Genomic DNA, 7,592 nt, shown 5'->3' with positions numbered 1-7,592 from the left:
GTAGTAATATCTAGATTACTCCCGCTGCTACGAGCGACTGAGAGAAGGAATAGGATGATAGAGCAGAGGAATGCCCAACTCAGGAACTGGTGCAGGGGAGAGGTGCTCTCATTTTTGGATCATTGGAATCTCTTCTGGGGAAGAAATGACCAGTATAAAAAGGAAGCATTGTACCTGAATTGGAATGGATCTAATATACTGGTAGGGATATTTTCTTGAGCTGCTGGGGAAGGATTAAACTGGTAAGGTGTGGAGGTGGGGGAGGTCAGTCGAAACCAGGGAGATAGTGAACAAAGATGTCAATCTGAGGCTGGTAGTCGGTAAGTCAAACACCAATGCCAGACAGGTACATAGCAGAGAATGAGATAGGATTGATAACTTAAATTGCATTTATTTCAATGCAAGAGGCCTAACAGGGAAGGAGGATGAATCAGGACATGGTTAGGATTGGAATTGGGATATCATAGCAATTAGAGACATGGCTTAGGCATGACACAACTGGCAGCTTAATGTTCCAGGAATTAAATACTATAGGAAGGATGGGAGGAGGGGTCAGCAAGAGAAAGTGGGGAGTGACATGTTTGGTAAGAGATAAACTCACACCTTTACTAAGGGTGGATATTCCTGGGCTTATATCCATGGAAATTATTTGGGTGGAACTGAGAAATAAGAAAGGGTTTGATCACCTTATTGGGATTGAACTGTAGACACCACAACAGTCATCAGGAAATTGAGAAACAAATTTGTCAGGAGATCTTAGACAGCAGGAAGAATGGTGTGGTTATGCTGAGGGATTTTAACATTCCAGACATAGATTAGGACTGCCATATTGTTAATGGTTTAGACAGACAGAAATTTCTTAAGTGTGTACAAGAAGATTTTCTGATTCAGTATGTGAATGTACCTTCTAGACAAGGTGCAAATCTTGACCTACTCTTGGGATATAATGCTGTGTCAGTGGGGGAGCACTTTGGGGCCAGCGACCATAATTTTATTAGTTTTAAAACTGTGACGGAAAAGGATAGACCAGATCTAAAAGTTAAATTTCTAATTTCGAGGAAGGCCAATTTTGAGAGTGTTGTGCAAAAACTTTCAAAAGTTGACTGAGGGCAGATGTTCACTTGAGAAGGGATGGCTGAAAAATGGAAAGCCTTCAAAAATGACAAAAGGATGGTCCAGAGACAGTATGTTCCTGTTAGGGAGAAAAACTTGACTGGTAGATGTGGGAAATGCTGCATGAGAAAAGAACTTGAGGTTTTGGTCCAAATAAGAAGGAAGCATATGTTAGTTAAATACAGCAGAGTTTGAATGAATCCTCCAAAGAGTATAAAGGCAGTGGAGATATACTTTAAGAAGGAAATCAGGAGGGCAAAAAAGGGACATAACATAGCTTTGGCAAATAGTGTTAAGGAGAATTCAAATAGATTTTATAAATACATGAAAATCAAAAGGCTAACCAGGGAAAGAATAGGGCCCAACAAAGATTAACAAGGCAGCCTATGTGTGGAACAACACGAAATGTGGAAGATACTTAGTGAGTGCTTATTGAGGAGAAGGAAATGGAAGATATAGAACGTGGGGAAACAGATAGTGACATCTTAAAAAATGTCCGTAATACAGAGGAGGTGCTACTGAATGTTTTTAAATAGAAAAGGTGGATAAAGCACAAACACATGATCAGGTGTACCCTGAAACACGGTGATAAGCTAGGGAAGTGATTGTTGGGCCCCTTGCTGATATATTTGTATCATCAATAGTCACAGGTGAAGTGCAAAAAGACTGGAGGCTGGCTAATGTGGTGCCACTATTGAAGAAAGGAGGTAAGGAAAAGCCAGGGAACTATTGAACAGTGAGCGTAACATCGGCAGTAGGCAAACAGTTGAGGGGATTGTGAGAGACAGGATTTACATCTTTTGAAAGGCCTGGATTGATTAGGGGTAGTCAACATGGCTTTCTGCGTAGGAAATTATGTATCACTAACTCGACTGAATTTTTTTTAATTGGTAAGGAAGAGGATTGATGAGGGCAAAGTGGTGGGTGTGATCCATATGGCTTTCAATAAGGCATTTCACAAGGTTTCCCATGGGAGATTGGTTAGCAAGATTGGATCACATGGAATACAGGGAGAACCAACCATTTGGACACAGAACTTGTTTGAAGGTAGAAGACAGAGGGTGTTGGTGGAGGGATGCTTTTCAGACTGGAGGCCTGTGACAAGTGATGTGCTACAAGGATCACTGCTGAGTCCACTGCTTTTCATCATTTATATAAATGATTTTAGTTAAAAAATTACACAACTCCAGGTTATAGTCCAACAGGTTTATTTGGAAGTACAAGCTTTCAGAGTGCTGCTCCTCCATCAGGTGTCTGTATTTAGAAAGCTTGTTGGACTATAACCTGGTGTTGTGTCATTTTTAACTTTGCATACCCCAGTCCAGCACCAGCACGTCCACATTATTATGAATGATTTGGATGTGAGGTTGCAGGTATTGTTAGTAAGTTTGCAGATTACACAAAAATTGGAGGTGTAGTAAACAGCAAAGAAGGCTACCTCAGACTACAGCAGGATCTCGATCAGATGGGCCATTGGACCCAGGAGTGGCATATTGAGTTCAATTAATACCAATATGAGGTGCTGCAATTTAGAAAGGCAAATCAGGGCAGGACTTACACACTTAATATTAATGTCCTGTGGAGTGTTGCTGAACAAAGAGACGTTGGAATGCAGGTTCATTGTTGCTTGAAAGTGGAGTTATAGTTAGATAGAATAGCAAAGAAGGCATTTATATGTTTTCCTTTACTGGTCAGAGCTTTGAAAATGTGACATAGAAGAACATGTTGTGGGTGTACAGAACCTTGGTTATGCCACTTTTGGAATATTATGTGAATTCTGGTCTCTCTCCTATAGAAAGGAGGCTGTGAAGCTTGAAACTGCTATTCAAGATACTTTTTGGTGCAAAGAAAAGGCCTACAATTTGGGAAGAAATATAACAAAAGAAGAGAAGGCTGCAAACAGATCCAAATTCAGCAAATGACAGCAAAAAGGAATTTGACCAATAAAGAACAAATGAAGAAAAGAGTAATGTTGTGGAAGCTATTAAAAAAAAACTGCTAAAACACCAAGAAATGTGTAAAGAGAGAAATGAACATTAATAGGTTGGTAAAAAGGACCACATGTCACTTACATCATGAAAGAGGGGGGTTAAAAATGGGGGACGAAAATCTCCAAAATCACTAACATACTGTTGTTCTCTGTTCACAAATGTTCACACTACTAACACAGTAGTAATGTTGGGGAGTTTAGTGAGAGGGAGAAACTGAACCAAATCAGTATTATGAGGGAAATGATGTTGGGACAATGGATAGGATTGAACGTTGTGAAACACCAGGCCTTGATCATCTGCGTCCCAGACTATTTAATGTAGTGGGCTGAGCAATAGTGGATGCAGTGGTGGTCATGTTCCAAGATTCTATAAGCTCTGCAATAATTTACAGATTAGGGGCTAGCTAGTGTAAGCAATCCAATGGAAAAGGGAGGTAGGTATAAAATTGGGAACTATAGACCAGTCAGCCTGTAGGGAAAAATCAAAATGAAAGCTTCAATTGCAAAGTATTTGACAAAGCAGTATTCATTATCTGATAGAGCCAGCATGAACATAAAGAGCCAGTTCCAGTGCACACTGTTCTGTCTTCTAAGCTTGATAAACCGACTGGCCATCTTTGAGGATGTAAACATTAGAGCTGATGAGAGTGTAACAGTTACTGAGGAGAAAAACTACAACTAACTCCCTGGACACCGCAGCAAAGGCTGAAAGGTGGAGACATTCCACATTTACATTTGGTGATATTTCGGCGTGTGACTGTGTGAATGTGAATATTGTGTCAGAGAGACTGTAGGGAAAGGGCGGGCGGTTAATCTAACGTAGCTATGTTTGTGTGTCCGCTAATATTATGATATTTCCAAGTCTCTCTTATGAAACTCAAAAATATTTTCAATTCAGGTTATCCCCCTGCTCCCCTTCTAACCTCAAAAGTAGAATTGAGGGCAGTATATTTGTTGGTTTCAAGATTTCGGTCTAAAAGTAACGACAATGTCACCGTTCAGCTCAGAGAGCGCCATCAGTGCAGCAGCAAAATGCCTCTCACTCGACAACGGAGCCGTCTATTCGAGTGAAAACGTTTCGGCCGTAAAGCTTCCCGTGTCAGGGTGAGAAGCGATCGAGCCTGGCTCTCTGGAGATGCGGAATTTCAGAGGAATCGGATAGTTTAAGCCGTTAGAGAAACACAGAGAGGCAGCAGGAGCAGGGAGCTGACGGCTGGTTGTCCCTGCGCCGTCCGCTCGCTGCCTTGAAGTTGCTCAGTGCCGCCCCCAGTAGCTTCATTGCTGACCGAGTTCAGACTGACCCAGAGAGAGATTCAGGGCAGAGTTCTCAACATGAGCGACAGTGCAGCCACTGAAACGGCTCCTCCAGCCGCAGCTCCCACCAAAGCCAAGGCTCCCAAGAAGAAGGCGGCGGCTCCCAGGAAAAAAAAACACCCGGTCCCGGGTTGGGAGAGCTGATTCTGAAGGTTGTCGGGGATACAAAGAACATAGAACAATACAGCACAGAAGAGGCCCTTCGGCCCACGATGTTGTGCCGAACATTTGTCCTAGCTTAAGCACCCATCCATGTACCTATCCAATTGCCGCTTAAAGGTCACCAATGATTCTGACTCTGCCACTCCCACAGGCAGCGCATTCCATGCCCCCACCATTCTCTGGGTAAAGAACCCACCCCTGACATCTCCCCTATACCTTCCACCCTTCACCTTAAATTTATGTCCCCTTGTAACACTCTGTTATACCCGGGGAAAAAGTCTCTGACTGTCTACTCTATCTATTCTTCTGATCATCTTATAAACCTCTATCAAGTCACCCCTCATCCTTCGCCGTTCCAACAAGAAAAGGCCTAGCACTCTCAACCTATCCTCATACGACCTATTCTCCATTCCAGGCAACATCCTGGTAAATCTTCTCTGCACCCTCTCCAAAGCTTCCACATCGTTCCTAAAGTGAGGCGACCAGAACTGCACACAGTACTCCAAATGTGGCCTAACTAAAGTCCTGTACAGCTGGAACATCACTTCACGATTCTTGAATTCAATCCCTCTGCGAATGAACGCTAATACACCATAGGCCTTCTTACAAGCTCTATCCACCTGAATGGCAACTTTCAAAGAGCTATGAACATAGACCCCAAGATCCCTCTGTTCCTCCACCTCACTAAGAACCCTACCGTTAACCCTGTATTCCGCATTCTTATTTGTCCTTCCAAAATGGACAACCTCACACTTTTTGGCAGGGTTGAACTCCATCTGCCACTCCTCAGCCCAGCTCTGCATCATATCTAAGTCCCTTTGCAGCCGACAACAGCCCTTCTCACTATCCACAACTCCACCAATCTTCGTATCATCTGCAAATTTACTGACCCACCCTTCGACGCCCTCTTCCAAGTCATTAAAAAAATTACAAACAGCAGAGGACAAAAATTACAAACAGCAACTGATCCCTGCGGAACTCCACTTGTGACTGGATCGCAAAGGGGCGTCTCTGTCCACTGTAAAGAAGGCGCTGGAGAGAAGCGGGATCGATGCGGGAAAGCGAAAGGCACAGATCAAGATGAGTATCAGGAGGTGCCTGGCGAACGGCTCCCTTGTTCTGGTCAAGGGCCAGGGCGTCTCCGGCTCCTTCAAACTCCCTAAGAATCCAGTCAAGGCAAAAGCGGGAAAGAAGGCGGGAACATCAGCGGCTGCCAAAAAACCGGCCGTGAAGAAATCCCAGGCCAAGAAAGCGAGCGGCAAGAAGGCGGCACCGCCAAAGAAAGCGGTGAGCAAAGCAGCGCCAAAGAAACGGACTCCCGTGAAGAAGGTGAAAAAGACCAAGGGCCCTAAAGCCCCCAAACCCCTCAGCAAACCGGCTAAAAGCAAGGCCAAGCCCAAAGCGAAAGAGACCAAGACAGCAGCAAAGAAATGAACCAGTCAGTGTAATGTATAACCATCTGAACCCAAAGGCTCTTATCAGAGCCACCCACATCTCTCAGGAAAGAGCTGAGCCCGGATCCAATGTTCCCTGTCCCGGCGCCGGGCGCAGACCTACCTTAGATATTAATTGATCTGAATAACTCAAATACACACTCATGCCATGGTTTACGAGAGCGGAGACCTGTGAATGGGGAAGGTGTCACATAGGGAGGGTTTATTGCTCTCCATCTGGTTATTTCAATTCGCGACTTATAACTCTACCGAGTCACGAATGTGACATATTGTAGTATTTGTATTTCATTGACCCGTTCAGGAATGTTACTTTGTTCAGTTTTGATTCTGAGACCCTGCGGATGTTTTCATGGCGTGTTCCTTGCAATTACCTGTTACAGACAGTTCAGGTAGCAATTCCACATTGTCTTCGGGCTAATTACAATTTGGGGTTAATTCTGCCCTTTTATCGGTGTACACTGCATTAGCCTTTAATATGTTTAAATTGGCGGGGTTGTTTAGATTGATTCACGGCCGGTACAAGTTCGGTTGTTCAGTTTGTCTGGGCTGTTTTAAACCCCGCCTTTCCTCCTGCCTGTTACAGTCAGATCAGACAATGATCCCGCCTCCTGTCCGCGCTGACAGCTAACTAGGTTTTAAAGAATTACTATAAAATATTAAACTTTATATTAGTTGCAGACGAATGCTGTTTTGCGTTTGTTAGTTGGGGGTTAGTTGGAAGACACGCGGCTTTCAGCAGCAGTGATGAGTACATTGCCATGAATGTTATGTAATTTTCACACAATATATTAGGTCGGGGAATGTTTATTCCGGATGAAATCTCCTCTCTCCTCACTGTCTCCCTTGGTGTTCCCACCAGCTGTAACTATATGGCCATTGCTGAGAAAGCAGGCGGGAAAACATGGCGCCAAATCATCAACCTTTTTCTTTCACATTTGAAAATCCCGCCACGATGTAGATCAGAGAAGGCCGTTTTACAGAACACAACGCATTCGTACTGAGTCATTAATTTGCTTTTCGATTATAAAAGTCCAATTCACACAATCTTTCTTTAGGGTACTGAATCCAGAAGTATTTAAAGGATTCGAGATTCTCTTCGAAGGGAAGGTTCAGACTCGATGGGCCGAATGCCCTCATTCAGCCCTGTCAGGATTTCATGAACGTTCTTTGCCATGAGCGCATTAATAACGAACAACGCTCTTAGATATTATTTTAATATCGTGCTCCTTTATTGCAAAAGCTCCACATTAACTTCCTGTCCGGCAACTGTTCTGGTTCTGGTTTGATCTCGTTCATTATGAAAGCTTCTAGCTGACAGCAGAAAGCCTCATTTAAATCATTCAATCATCATTCCCACCCAACAGAACCCGCAGAGGAGTTTTGGAAATTGAAAAAAATCAGTGTGTAAATGTATCTACCCGTGGGTCTGTTTCCCGGGGGTGACAATCAGGGCTCACATCCCAATCGGGGCTTGTAGCTCCTGGAATAATCAAATGTTATAGAGTAACTTGAGCAAATAGCAGCAAACAGGAAAAAAAAGATTTACTGGTGTTTAATAT

This window comes from Chiloscyllium plagiosum, unplaced genomic scaffold, assembly GCF_037043375.1.
Source record: "Chiloscyllium plagiosum isolate Xiang-an unplaced genomic scaffold, Cpla_swu_hap1 HiC_scaffold_49, whole genome shotgun sequence".
Classification (NCBI taxonomy): Eukaryota; Metazoa; Chordata; class Chondrichthyes; order Orectolobiformes; family Hemiscylliidae; genus Chiloscyllium; species Chiloscyllium plagiosum.
This window is presented reverse-complemented; position numbering follows the sequence as displayed.